This window comes from Leucoraja erinacea, chromosome 27 (assembly GCF_028641065.1).
Source record: "Leucoraja erinacea ecotype New England chromosome 27, Leri_hhj_1, whole genome shotgun sequence".
Taxonomy (NCBI): domain Eukaryota; kingdom Metazoa; phylum Chordata; class Chondrichthyes; order Rajiformes; family Rajidae; genus Leucoraja; species Leucoraja erinaceus.
In genome coordinates, this window is record NC_073403.1 from 6889798 (window position 1) to 6905325 (window position 15528).

A 15528-nucleotide genomic window follows, 5' to 3' on the forward strand; every position below is an offset into this window, starting at 1 on the left:
GGTCCAACATCTGCGGGGTTTTGAGAAGTAAAATATCTTTTGTTTTTCTAAAAACTAGATGATAAAATCTCATCAGCTGCCTCACAAAATGTGTCTACTAAGAGATGGAGAAATCATGAAGAAATTGTGCTTTAACTCAGTAAAATAAAGCATGAATTGTCTCAATTTCTTGCCATAAATATCTCCCACTAAGCAGGAATAGATTGTAATCACCAGACACGTCCTTAAAAAGTAGTTTGCATCTAAATGCAGCATGATTTCCTCAAAGAACATGCCAATTTCACCTTATTGCTGGTTGCAGGCAATTTTGGCCAATAAAACTATGTCTCACTCAACAGCCACAGTCAAATGGTCAGATTTCATGCTGACATGTCCACGCACATCAATACTTCTTTAAAAGTAAAATCCTGCTTGCTTATAGCAATTTTCATGATCTTCCAAAGAAATTCTTTTTTAAACTTAGCTCAGTTTAACTTAGTTTAGTTTAGTTTAGTTTAGTTCTGAGATACAGCTCAGAAACAAGCCCATTTTCCCACTGAATCCGCTACACTAACACTATCCTACACACACTTGGGACAATTTACATTTATGCCAAGCCAATTCGCTTATACACCTCTACATCTTTGGAGTGTGGCAGGAAACCAGAGAACCCAGAGAAAACCCACGCAGGTCACGGGGAGAGCATACAAACTTCATACAGACAGCACCTGTGGTCGGGATCGAACCGGGGGTCTCTGGCGCTGTAAGGCAGCAACTCTACTGCTGACCCACCTTCTTCAGTTACCGTTATGCTACAGGAAATATTGCAGTCAGTCTTGTACACCCAGTTCCTATTTGCCCATAATGATCAATTTTCCGTTTCAGCTGAGTTAGTGGAGGCAAGAACATTGGTTGGAAGCTCTCCTTTTCTGTAAATAACACTGTGTTTTCTTTCAGACACTAGTGAGAAAGTAGGGAAGGACATAGTTAAACATCTCATTCAAAAGACAAGACTCCTGGTAATCAAGACTCAAAAGGAGTGGCTCAGTGACACAGTTGGTAGAGCTGGCGCCTCACGTTGCCAGAGACCTGGGTTTGATCCAGACCTCCTGGGCCCATTGCTGTTTGTCATCTATATCAATGGTTTCGATGAGAACGTACAAGGCATGATTAGCAACTTTGCAGATGACGCTAAAACGGTTGATATTGCAGATATTGAAGGTGGTTGTCAAAGATTACAGCATCCTTTGTTGGAATTTGCTTCCATTCTAAGGCAAGAAGAAGTGTCTCGATCCGAAATGTCACCCGTCATTTTTCTCCAGAGATGCTGCTTGACCCGCTGAGTTACTCCAGCACTTTGTGGCATTCACAACTTGCCATATTCTGCACTTACATCTGAGTGACACCATTCTTGATTGAGATGGAACATCCATTCCCTAGATCGACAGAAAATGCTGGAGTAGCTCAGCAGCACAGGCAGCATCTCTGGAGAGAAGCAATGGATGCCATTTCGGGTTGAGATCCATTCCCTACCCCATTTCACTGTTCCATCTCGGGCCCTATAACAATAAGACTCTCTTGAGACGCTCATAACTTGACCACACACAAATAAACAAACGATTTAGCACCCTGACATGCTCTACCATTCACTCGTTCTGAGGTGAGGGCTTGGCTTGGTCAATGCATGAAGAGGTTTGTCAGTACCTTCTGAGCCACCTTCTTAAGAGTAGTTACCATTATGCTATTGGAGATGTTGCAGTCAGTCACGTACACTCAGTTACTATTTGCCCATCATGATCAAGTATCAGTTTTAGCTGAGTTAGTCAAGGCAAGAATGTTGGTTGCTGTCTTCCCTTGTTTTAAAAAATAAAAATGCATTCTCTTTCAGACACATGTGAGGCATGTCCACAGGTTAACGTCTCATTCAAAAGACAAGACTCCTGATAAACAAGACTCAAATGGAGTGGCTCAGTGACACAGCTGGTAGAGCTGATGCCTCACGTTGCCAGTGACCCGGGTTCAAGAGTAGCAGAGACAAGATGTGTGCATTACAACCAGTGCAGTAGGAGCTGCAGATGCTGGGTTAAACCAAAGGTGGACACAAAATGCTGGAGTAACTCAGCAGGACAGCAGACAGCATCTGTGGGGAGAAGGAATGGGTGACGTTTCGGGTCGAGACTCTGTGCCGTTAGCTGCCAGCACTCAGGGTAATTCGGAGGTAAGCTGAATGGACGATGCCTCTGCAATTTTCCCTGGAAGAGCAAATTGGGGATTGTTACAAATTCCAGAGTTACAGAAATGGAAACATCGTCTGTTCAATGGCTAGAAACATTGAGCTGCAGATGTTGGTTTACAAAAGGAGACTCAATGTGCTGGAGTAAGCCAGTGGGTCAGGCAGCATCCCTTGAGAACAAGGATCCCTGAAACATCACCTCTCCATGTTCTCCAGAGATGCTGCCTGACCTGCCAAGTTACTCCAGCACTCTGTGCCTTTTTCCTGTTCAATGGGATTCTGCGGGTCAGGCAGCATCCCTGGAGGACATGGACCGGTGACGTTTCAGGGATCCATGTACTTTAGAGACGCTGCCTGATCTGATGAGTTACTCCAGCATGCTGTGTCTTTTCTTGTTCAGTGGGATTCGGTGGCAACAGAAAAATGCACTCTTCCCATTAAGTTTTCTGATTGCCTGTTATTTCCTGACCTGTAATCGACACAAACTGAAACACGCAGGTTCCTGCCCCTCCATCCCACTCCTTCTCCAAGATGCTATTGAAGAGCCTGCACAAGTTTTCTGCATTCCAGCACCTCACCTCTGCTCACCTTCCTCCACATCCCAGCACATAAATCTTACTCATATGTCGGAGGACATTAAAGAGAAGTTGTTTCTGTAATTACAGCCCCGTACATCAGAAAGAAAAATGCGGGGAACTAGGAATCGCGGGGCCATGATCAACATCAGTGTGTGAAGAGATATATGTTGGTTCAGGAACTGAGGGGTTATGATCATCTGACATGTTTTGGGGACACAGATTTGGGGGTGAAAGGGGAAAGATTTAATGGGAACCTGAGATGCAACTTTTTCATACACAGAGAGGGTGGTGGGTGTATGGAGCGAGCTGCCAGAGGAGGTAGTTGAGGCAAGTACTATCACAACATTTAAAAGACATTTGGACAGGCACGTGGATAAGAAAGGTTTAGGATATGGCCCAAATGCAGGCAGGTGGGACTGTTGTTGATGGGGCATCTTGGTCAAGCATGGACAAGTTGGGCCGAAGGACCTGTTTCCATGTTGTATGATTCTATGAGTCTATGAAATGCCTTCATTGTTGTAAAACCTCGAGAAAAATGTATTTTAAATCTTGATTTTATTAAAAAAGTAGAGGGGTAGACAGTCAAAACCTTTTTCCAGGGTGTAAATGTAAACGGCTAGAGAGTGTAGATTTAAACGGTGCAATGTTCGAAGGAAATGTGTGGGGGTATTTTGTTTTACCCAGTGAGTGGTGGGGGCCTGGATAATGACGTCAGGGATGGTGGTGTAGACAGGTCATTAGGTCATAAGGTCAAAAGGAATAGGAGTAGAATTAGGCCATTCAGCCCCTCCGGAATCCAATCATGGCTGATCTATCCCACCCTCCCTCCTAACCCCATTCTCCTGCCTTCCTCCCCATAACCTCTAACACCTTTATCAATCAAGAATCTATTTACCTCTGCCTTAAACATATCCACTGACGGCGTCCATAGCCGTCCGTGGCAAAAAATTCCACCTACGATAGTGGCTTTTAAAAGGCTTTTAGATGGGTACGTGGATATGGAGAGATATGGAAGCAGAGATTAGTTTAGCTTGGCACCTTGTTCGGCATGCCCTTTATGGGCCAAAGTGACGTACTGTTTTACATTGTACGTTCTATGTAATAGGCACCTATCTGCAAAATGTAACCTTGAGCAAACCAAGTTAATACATCTCATAATGATACATATCATACATAATGAATATCAATGTGTTAGTGTGTCTACACATTAGTATGTGCACAAATATGTATGATATGAACATCAATATGCATCATTAGATGTGTCTGCGATTGTGTTATGTACGAAAATATGTGTTTGATTTTATGTATTAATGTCTATTGTGGTTAATTATCTAATCGATGGTTAATTCTTCACACTCATACAAACAAAGTCAGCCTTAATATTATTCAATATTAATATTTGATTTTAATATCTTCAAATGTTAACCGCAGTATATATTAGTTATAGCCCATGAGATCACTTGCGATCCCATTCCAATTCATTGGGTCTATGTGCAAGGCATTTCAAATTAATTAATAGATGTCCAAGCCAAAAAAGCACTTATTTCATAACTGCTGACTAAATACAATAAAGTTATATTCATAGGATCTGTGCTTTGATCTGGGTAAGTAGTTAATTTAGAAGCATTTTACGACTTTAGCGTTATTCTGATATAGCAGCATAATTCACAATAATTCTGACATACCGTGATATTCATTAGTGAAAACTGCACGTTTGAAGTGTATATAATTATTGATTCTGTGTTGGGATGGGAGTGTTGGCAAAAGTCATCCATAATTGATAACTAAGTGAAGGACCTTTCTCCTAAACTGCTGACAAAGCTTTCTATAAAACTCAATGTGCTGAACTTGCTCAGAGAGCAGCTCAGTCAACATTAATGTTGCATAGGTACACAAAAAAGCTGGAAAAAGCTTTTTGTTGTTTATGATGGTGTTTACAGAGAACTATGTTGTGTTGCTGCAGGTAAGAATATCATTCTTCCATTTCGGGACATATGACAATAAAACACTTGAATTTGACTCACTGTTTTACCCAGCAACAACTGACTCTATTAACTGACACTAATTCCTGCATTTATATTTTAATTTAAGACATTGATTCCAGATAATATTGTTCCCTTCTCCAAAACAACCTCAACAAAGAGTTATGAGCTAAAAGTAATAATCTATTTTTAGAACAGAATTCAATACTAAACTCCTCAGAGTCTGGGAGATGATCAAGAATATATAAGGGAGATATCCAAAACCAATCTTGTTCATTCTTGTACAGAGAATGTAAACTGTGATAATCACTTCACTTTATTGTTCCTTAAACTAAACTAAACTGAAGTAGCTATGAGCTGACCTCTCATCAATGACAGGATGGTAAATGTCAATGTATGGGGTGGCACGGTGGTAGGGCTGCTGCCTTACAGTGTTCAATCTGAACTACAGGTGCTGTCTGTATGGAGTTTGTACGTTCTCCCCGTGACAGCGTGGGTTTTCTCCAGGTGCTCCGGTTTCCTACCACACTCCAAAGACGCACAGGTTTGCAGGTTAATTGGCTTCTGTAAATGTGTGTGTGTGTGTTTATGTGTTTCTGTGTGTGTGTGTGTGTGTGTGTGTGTGTGTGTGTGTGTTTCTGTGTGTGTGTGTGTTCTGTGTGTGTCTGTGTGTGTGTGGATCTGTGTGTGTGTGTGTGTGTGTGTATGTGGGCGCGTGTGTGTTTGTGTGTGTGTGTGTGTGTGTGTGTTTCTGTGTGTATAGAACATTATAGTGCAAAGACAAAAACAATGCTCCAAGTCTATGTAGTTCGGTGCTTATTTGGAGGTCGTGCTGTTTAATAACCTGATGGCTGTATGGAAGAAACTTTTCTTGAATCTGGACCTTACAGTTTTCAGTACCTTCTTCCCGGTTGCAGGAGTGAGATGAGAGTGTGGCCAGGATGGTGTGGGTCTCTGATGATGCTGGCTGCCTTTTTGAGCCAGCGACTAATCCAACTATTAATCACGGATAGTAACGAACATGAAGGGTTAGTTAATATTATGTACGGATATGGATCATTGATGCCAATGGCTGATCATCCGCTGGTCAACATTGGGAATTCGGGAAGAGATTGTGAATTGAGTGTGGAAGCTTCGCCTCTTTATACGCAACAGCTGCTCGGCCTGTTTGACGAACAGATGGGGCCGCGGACCGCAAGACTCGGGCAGCATTGTGAACGCGAAACCTCAAACGAAGCTGAACCACTCCGCTAGCTACCCAAACAGCGCGTCGCGTATAACATACCTCACAGTGTGTGTAAGATGGAACTGCAGGTGCTGGTTTAAACCGAAGATAGACACAACAAGCTGGAGTAACTCAGCAGGACAGGCAGCATCTCTGGAGAGAAGGAATGGGTGACGTTTCGGGTTGAGACCCTTCGTCAGTCTGAAGAAAGGTCACCTGTTCCTTCTCGCCAGAGATGCTGCCTGTCCCGCCGAGTTGCTCCAGCTTTTTGTCTCTATCTACATATAAGAACCTGGTCAGTCGTTTCATGATTTTACTTTGAAGGTCCAAATGTCTGCGTCTATCTCGCGTCCCCGCTCGTCCCCCCTCCCCTCTCGTTCACACACACTCACATGTCCTGCTTCCAGCTGGGTCTGTGAATTTGAACTTGGCTACCCGGTGCGAACCAAACGTAGAGACACGTCTCTAAGAGTCGGGTGAGGTGAGTGCAGAATTTTCGAAAGAAAACGGTCTGAAGAAGGTTCTTGCGATTGAGGGAGTGCAGCGTAGGTTTACAAGGTTAATTCCTGGGATGACGGGACTGTCATATGCTGAGAGAATGGATCAGCTGGGCTTGTACACTCTGGAGTTTAGAAGGATGAGAGGAGATCACATTGAAACGTATAAGATTGTTAAGGGTTTGGACACACGAGAGGCAGGAAACATGTTCCCGATGTTGGGGGGGGGGGGGGGGGGGGGGGGGGGGGGTCCAGAACCAGGGGCCACAGTTTAAGAATAAGGGGTAAGCCATTTAGAATGGAGACGAGGAAACACATTTTCTCATAGAGAGTGGTGAGTCTGTGGAATTCTCTGCCTCAGAGGGCGGTGGAGGCAGGTTCTCTGGATGCTTTCAAGAGAGAGCTAGATAGGGCTCTTAAAAAATAGCGGAGTCAGGGGATATGGGGAGAAGGCAGGAACGGGGTACTGATTGGGGATGATCAGCCATGATCACATTAAATGGCGGTACTGGCTCGAAGGGCCAAATGGCCTACTCCTGCACCTATTGTCTATTGTCCTCTGTTTGGCAAAGGAATTAGTTTAGTTTAAGTAGGAACTGCAGATGCTGGAAAATCGAAGGTAGACAAAAGGGCCGAATGGCCTACTCATGCACCTATTGTCTGTTGTCTATTGTCCCGATCCGAATCGCCACCCCATTATTTTTCTCCAGAGATGCTGCCTGACCCGCTGAGTTGCTCCAGCACTTTGTGGCTGTCTTTCCTATATTTACTCAAACCAGCCCAGCGAACACCCACCCGGGAAGGTAAAGATATTTCGAATTCCCTTGTAAGTATCTCCCTAGCAAGAAAGTGGAAATGTTCACAAGATCACACCAGTGATGTTTAGCGCGGATTTAAACCAAATTGGCGCGATACAAGCAGGAACAAAAGGCATAAAGTGCTGTCGGGCAGCATATCTGTAAGACATGGCTAGGTCAGGGACCCCTCTTCGGCAGCGAATGGATGAGACGTTTTGTTTCAGCGAAATCTTCGCAAGTTAATCGCTCCGATGTTTTGCTTGTACACGCTTTGGCGTCCTTGTTCAGTATTCGGAACTAAACGAAGGGTTGTTTAAAGGGTCGTTCACTATATTCGGTGCTCTCGATGTGGCCTCCTTAACATCGGCGAGACCGAGCGTAGACTAAATGTGGAGGAAGGAACCGCAGATGCTGGTTTACGCGGTGCCGAAGATAGTGACAAAATGCTGGAGTAACTGAGCGGGACTCAGTCCTGAGAAAACACATTCTTGCCATAGAGGGAGTACAGAGAAGGTTCACCAGACTGATTCCTGGAATGTCAGGACTTTCATATGAAGATAGACTCGGCTTGTACTCGCTAGAATTTAAAAGATTGAGGGGGGATCTTATAGAAACTTACAAAATTCTTAAGGGGTTGGACAGGCTAGATGCAGGAAGATTGTTCCCGATGTTGGGAAGTCCAAAACAAGAGGTCACAGTTTAAGGATAAGGGGGAAATCTTTTAGGACCGAGATGAGAAAAACATTTTTCACACAGAGAGTGGTGAATCTCTGGAACTCTGCCACAGAAGGTAGTTCATTGGCTATATTTACGAGGGAGTTCGATGTGGCCCTTGTGGCTAAAGGGATCAGGGGGTATGGAGAGAAGGCAGGTACAGGATACTGAGTTGGATGATCAGCCATGATCATATTCAATGGCGGTGCAGGCTCGAAGGGCCGAATGGCCTACTCCTGCACCTAATTTCTATGTTTCTATGTTTCTATGGGACAGGCAGCGTCTATGGAGAGAAGGGATCTGAAGATAGGTCTCGACCCGAAACATCACCCAACCAGACATGCTGCCTGTCCCGTTGAGTTACTCCAGCATGTTGTGTCTATCCAAGCATAGGCGGCTGTTCCCATCACAGACGGTACACAAAAATGCTGGAGAAACTCAGCGGGTGAGGCAGCATCTATGGAGCGAAGGAAATAGGCAACATTTCGGGACGAACCCTTTCTTCAGACCCTTCACAGATGCGGCCTGACCCGCAGAGTTCCTCCAGCACGTTGTGTTTTGCTCAAGGTTACAGCATCTGCAGTTCCTTCTGCCTCTATTGTTTAAAGGGAGTCGGGGTTTATGGGTGAGCGGTGCAAATGTCCTATTGAAGACTCCATGTTGCCACTGTTCAACCCGACATTCATCGCTTTCTGGACCAACATTGGCATTATTTGGCAAGGCATTCAATGCGATCCCGTTTCATTTCTAGTGAGTCGAAAAGATTTAATGCCTTTAATGTATTCGTACAATTCCCATTTTTATTTTAAATCCCCCCCAATCTTAGATTTGCAAACTCCTGGTCATCTACTGATCAACTTTGCGTCAATCGGGTTTGACCTGGTCTTTTAATGTTGCATTTAATTTAATTTAAATCCATGTCCGAGTGTACACAATAATGAGAAGAACAGGAAGGTACACAAAAAAAGTTGGAGAAACTCAGCGGGTGCAGCAGCATCTATGGAGCGAAGGAAATAGGCAACGTTTCGTCCCGAAACGTTGCCTATTTCCTTCGCTCCATAGATGCTGCTGCATCCGCTGATGCTGCTGCATCCGCTGAGTTTCTCCAGCACTTTTGTCTACCTTCAAGAGAGTTTTCTTGTCTTGTGTCCCAGATAGGACAATGACAATCTACTGAGTTACTCCAGCACCTGTGTCTATTTCCAGCACACACCGTCATCTACAGTTCCTCTCTACACATCCCGCCTGGAATTTCTGTTTCAGAAGGGGTAAATGGCCACCTTATAACCGAGTGAATTCGTTACAAAAATACCTGCCAATAATTAGGCGATGATAAATGCATAACTTCAGCACCATTCCACCGTCTTGTAGTTTTCGTGACTTTCTTGTTACCATGTGTATTGTTTACTCTATATTCTCTGTGAGAACAGGGTATTTCGTTGCGCCCCTGATGCAAATGACAATAAACTAATCTGAATCTGAACTATCTAAGAATCCAAGGGCAATTTACAGCGACCGATTGACCCAGCAGCCGGGATGTGGGAGGAAGTTGGGGCACCCGGAAGAAACCCACGCGGTCACAGGGAGAACGCGCTAACTCCACACAGACAGTACCCGAGGTCGGGATCTGCGAGGCAGAAGATCCGCCAGCTGTGCCAAGGTGCCGTCTATAGTTTTTTTTTTTATCCTTCTGAGGACTGTCTCAACTACAACTGCATGTAGTGAGTCCGGGACCCCCACCGCCGCTTCGGTGTTTAACTTCAAGGCACGGGAGAGTTGCTGCCTTCCAGCGCCAGAGACCCGGGTTCGATCCTGACCACGGGTGCTTTCTGTTACGGAGTTTGTACCTTCTCCCCGTAACCGCGTAGGTTTTCTCCGGGAGCACGGGTTTCCTCCCAAATTCCAAAGACTTACAGGTTTGTCGGCTAGTTGGCTTTGGTAAAATTGAAAATTGTCCCTAGTGTGCGTTGGGATGGTGCTCGTGTGGGGGGATGATCGGCGCGGACTCGGATATTCAATGGCGGGCCGAGGCTCTAAACTGGCCGACATGTCCTAAACAGCCAGGGCTCCTTCAATGGTCCTGGTAAATTTCTTTGTTTCTATGTTTTCTATGGTTTGGGACAGGCAGCGTCTATGGAGAGAAGGGATCACTGAAGATCAGGTCTCGACCCGAAACATCACCCAACCTCTGACATGCTGCCTGTCCCGTTGAGTAACTCCAAGGGCTGTTGTGTCTAACTCCAAGCATAGGCCTCTGTAATTTGGGATCAGATGTTTCACAAAAAATCTCGCCTCAGCGGGTGAGGCAGCTTTTATGGAGCGAAGGAAATAGGCAACATTATTTACACGAACCCTTTCTTCAGTACCCTTCACATATGCGGCCTGTTCCTGCAGTAGAATTCCATTATTCACGTGGAACTGTGTTTTCATCTCAAGGTTACAGCATCTGCAGTTCCTTCTGCCTCTATTGTTTACAGGGAGTCGGGGTTTTGGGTGAGCGGTGCAAATGTCCTATTGAAGACTCCATGTTGCCACTGTTCAACCCGACATTCATCGCTTTCTGGACCAACATTGGCATTATTTGGCAAGGCATTCAATGCGATCCCGTTTCATTTCTAGTGAGTCGAAAAGATTTAATGCCTTTAATGTATTCGTACAATTCCCATTTTTCTTTTAATTCCCCCCCAATCTTAGATTTGCAAACTCCTGGTCATCTACTGATCAACTTTGCGTCAATCGGGTTTGACCTGGTCTTTTAATGTTGCATTTAATTTAAATCCATGTCCGAGTGTACACAATAATGAGACGAATAGGAAGGTACACAAAAAAAGTTGGAGAAACTCAGCGGGTGCAGCAGCATCTATGGAGCGAAGGAAATAGGCAACGTTTCGTCCCGAAACGTTGCCTATTTCCTTCGCTCCATAGATGCTGCTGCATCCGCTGAGTTTCTCCAGCACTTTTGTCTACCTTCAAGAGAGTTTTCTTGTCTTGTGTCCCAGATAGGACAATGACAATCTACTGAGTTACTCCAGCACCCGTGTCTATTTCCAGCACACACCAGCATCTACAGTTCCTCTCTACACATTCCGCGTAGAATTTCTGTTTCAGAAGGGGGAAATGCCCACCTTATAACCGAGTGAATTCGTTACAAAAATACCTGCCAATAATTAGGCGATGATAAATGCATAACTTCAGCACCATTCCACTGTCTTGTAGTTTTCGTGACTTTCTTGTTACCATGTGTACTGTTTACTCTATATTCTCTGTGAGAACAGGGTATTTCGTTGCGCCCCTGATGCAAATGACAATAAACTAATCTGAATCTGAACTATCTAAGAATCCAAGGGCAATTTACAGCGACCGATTGACCCAGCAGCCGGGATGTGGGAGGAAGTTGGGGCACCCGGAAGAAACCCACGCGGTCACAGGGAGAACGCGCTAACTCCACACAGACAGTACCCGAGGTCGGGATCTGCGAGGCAGAAGATCCCGCTAGCTGTGCCAAGGTGCCGTCTATAGTTTTTTTTAATCCTTCTGAGGACTGTCTCAACTACAACTGCATGTAGTGAGTCCGGCACCCCCACCGCCCCTTCGGTGTTTAACTTCAAGGCACGGGAGAGTTGCTGCCTTCCAGCGCCAGAGACCCGGGTTCGATCCTGACCACGGGTGCTTTCTGTTACGGAGTTTGTACCTTCTCCCCGTAACCGCGTAGGTTTTCTCCGGGAGCACGGGTTTCCTCCCAAATTCCAAAGACTTACAGGTTTGTCGGCTAGTTGGCTTTGGTAAAATTGAAAATTGTCCCTAGTGTGCGTTGGGATGGTGCTCGTGTGGGGGGTGATCGCTGCTCGGCGCGGACTCGGTGGGCCGAGGGCTTGTTTCTGTGCCGTGTCTCTAAACAAAAAAAACAAAACATGTTTTTCTTTAAACAGCCAGGGAGCTCTTCAATGGTCCTGGTAAATCATTAGGCATCACTCAATATCAACAAAAATGGACCGGTTTGTAGGCTAATTGGCCTCTGTAAACTGTCCCTAGTGTGTGTTGGATAGAACGTGTTGATTGTTGGTCGGCGTGGTCTCGATGGGCCGAAGGGCCTGTTTCTGCGTAGTAACTCTAAACTAAACTATGAAGTACTAAGGCTTAACTCCTCGGGTAATTTGGGATCAGATGTTTCCCAGTGTCTCGCCTCCCCTTGCCCTTGCTTTTGTTTTCTCTGCAAATTTGTCTCACATTATTTACACACAGAGCACTTGTGTACCGTGTTTACATATTCTGTTGTTCTGCTGCAAGTAAGAATTGCATTATTCTATCTGGAACTCATCTCCCGGGTGCTAAACACTTTAATTCTCCTTCCCATTCCCACACTGAGTTTTTTTCTTTCCAAGGTCTCTTCCATTGTCAGAGTGAGGCTAAACACAAATTTGACAAACAGCATCTCATATTTCGTTTTGGGATATGCAAGTGGTTTCTCTCACTTCAAGTAACCCCGATATTCACTCTCTCTCTACCCCCCCCCCCCCCCCCCCCCCCCCCCCCAAACCATTGTATTCGTACAATCCCCTTTTTCTTTTAATTCCCCCCAATCTTAGATTTGCAAACTCCTGGTCATCTACTGATCAACTTTGCATCAATCGGTTTGACCTGGTCTTTTAATGTTGCATTTAATTTAAACCCATGCCCGAGTGTACACAATAATGAGACGAATAGGAAGGTACACAAAAAAAGTTGGAGAAACTCAGCGGGTGCAGCAGCATCTATGGAGCGAAGGAAATAGGCACCAGCTTCTCGTTTTCACCCAACAAACAGCTAACAATGAATGACCTGTTTCCTTCATCATCGTTACTTTTTTTGCATATCTTTCATTTAACAATCACAGCACGGAAACAGGCCAACTCGGCCCTACAAGTCCGTGCCGAAATTTACTGTTCTTTATCTCTCTACGCCATCGTCTATATCTCTCATTTCCCTTTTCCCTAACTAGTCTAAAGAAGGGTCTCGACCCGAAACTTCACCCATTCCTTCTCTCCACAGATGCTACCTGTCCCGCTGAGTTACTCCAGCTTTTCGTGTCTATCTTCGGTTTAAATCAGCAGCTGCAGTCCTTTCCTACACTCTTAAGTCTTGTGGATTGTGTGCTATGTTTACATATGCTGTGCGCTGCTTGCAAGTAAGAATTTCATTATTCTATCTGGGACATACGGCAATCACTCTTTAACTCTTGACATTAGAATCCATCCTGTCGTACATATGTATTTAACAATATTACATTATACACTGTTATACAATATTACACACTGGGGCCGTGGACATCACTTTATTGCAGTGGAATGAGAAGCAAAAAGCAGCCATTTAATTGTGTGTGATGAATGGCGCCCAGGGACCTCAGTTCACCGTTGACCGCGAACCCATTATTCCTTTGGCGCGATTTGGCAATTTCAAAGGCGGCAAGAGCCAACACGCCGGGTGGAGGATTATCGGGTCAATTCCAGTTCACACCCGCTGCGCTCTGTAGAAACCCACAAGCCACTTCGATGCCGAGGGCTTACATGTATGTTCACCTAGAATCCTTGTGCATCTCAGATGGCAATCTCTGCTGCACGATATTTCAATGTTATACAGTGGGATTTTACGAATTAAAAAATATATAGAATATCCCCTATTCTAAAGACAGGCACAAAAAGCTGGAGTAACTCAGCGGGACAGGCAGCATCCCTGGAGAGGAGGAATGGGTGATGTTTTGGGTCCAGGCCCTTCAAATGTTATTCTGCACGGTTCAACGTATTTTAAGCGTCGATAAAAATCTTACATTCGGCGTGAGGCCATTGATTGATTTATCTTCCATCCACCCCCCCCCCAAAAAAAAGCTAAGGAAGTCACGATTGTGGCTTGAATATCTGCCCCAATATTCGCTGGCAGTATCCCGCTGGGACCCGGGCAATGGTGTGTCTTCGTCTCATCTACAATGTGTAAGCAGAAACTGGTAAGCAGATGCTGGTTTAAACCGAAGATAGCCACAAAAAGCTGGAGTAACTCAGCGGGACAGGCAGCATCTCTGGAGAGAAGGAGCGGGTGACGTAGCGGGTGGAGACCCTTTATCCACGACGTGTTGGGGACGGGCTCGGAATTAGCAGCGTCCCCAGTCCGCTCGCACTCAAAGTCTGGGCTCAAATTTCACGAATCCTTGCTCTGGTTTAGTGGAGCGTGTGGAAAATATTCAATGCAGACAACAGATCACCGTACCGAGAGGCGAGGGCACGCTTTTTTGTTTTGTGTGTCTCCCACATTAGGTGCCAGGTTGGCTTCTTTAAAGTGACTGCTGTTAAGAGTAGCATCTGTCGACGCTGTGCGGGGAAGAAATCTAAGCACAATCCTCAGATCCGTTAGCAGTGTATACGGTTATTGGAGATGCAGTGTACAGTTACAGAGTCACACAGCACGGAGGACGGACACAAAATGCTGGAGTAACTCAGCGGGACAGGCAGCATCTCTGGAGAGAAGGAATGGGTGGCGTTTCGGGTCGAGACCCTCCTTCAGACTCTGTCCCGCTGAGTTACTCCGGCATTTTTGTGTCTATCTTCGGTGTGACCAGCGTCTGCAGTTCCTTCCCACACATATTCGCCCATGCTGATCAAACCGCCCCTTCAAAGCTAATCCCATTCCCCTCTAAACCTTTCCTATCCATATTCCGACTCGAAACGTCACCTACCCGTGTTCTCCACAGATGCTGCCTGACCTGCCGAGTTAATCCAGCACTTGGTGTCTTTTTTAAAAATGGTGTTATTCTCTCAAATATCTAAGCTGGCACCTCATTCCATACACCCACCATCCTCGGTGTGGGAAAAATATCTGGGTTGGTTTAGTTCAGTTTGGTTTGGTTTGGTATAGTTCAGTTTCGTTTAGTTTAGTATATCGCGCGTCCCAACCAGTCAGCAGAAAGACAATACATGATCATCTCTCCCCCCGCATCTTAATCCTCCAGTGGCCTGTGCATAGAACATACGGTATATTGGAGACACAAGCGGCTGTGGAGACTGGAACCTTGAGCGAAAAGCAAACTGCTGGAGAAACTCATCGGGACAGGCAGCATCTGTGGGAGGGGAATAGACGGAGACGTTCGGGTCGCGACGCTTCCACAAACGGAGCCTTCTTCTGACTAAACTGTATTCAGATTTTTTTAAGTACACAAAACAGAAATTCTTCATATTTCGCATTGTCTGCACATTCAGTATTGGCTTGGTAGTGTTCGCAACTTGTATTTAAAGAAAACATCCTTGCCACCTCGGGTGACATCTATCCCCTTGTTTGAGGGGACCCCCACTGGACTTAGACCCTCGGTAGCCAGCAAATGCTGCCTGACTTGCTCTGTTTGCCCAGCAGAACCAGAGAACTACAGATGCGGGTTTATACCAAAGATAGACACAAATTGCTGGAGTAACTCAGCGGGTCAGGCAAGGTCCGAGGAAGGGTCCCAACGCGATGTGTCACCCATCCCTTATCTCCAGAGATGCTGCCTGACCCGTTCATTC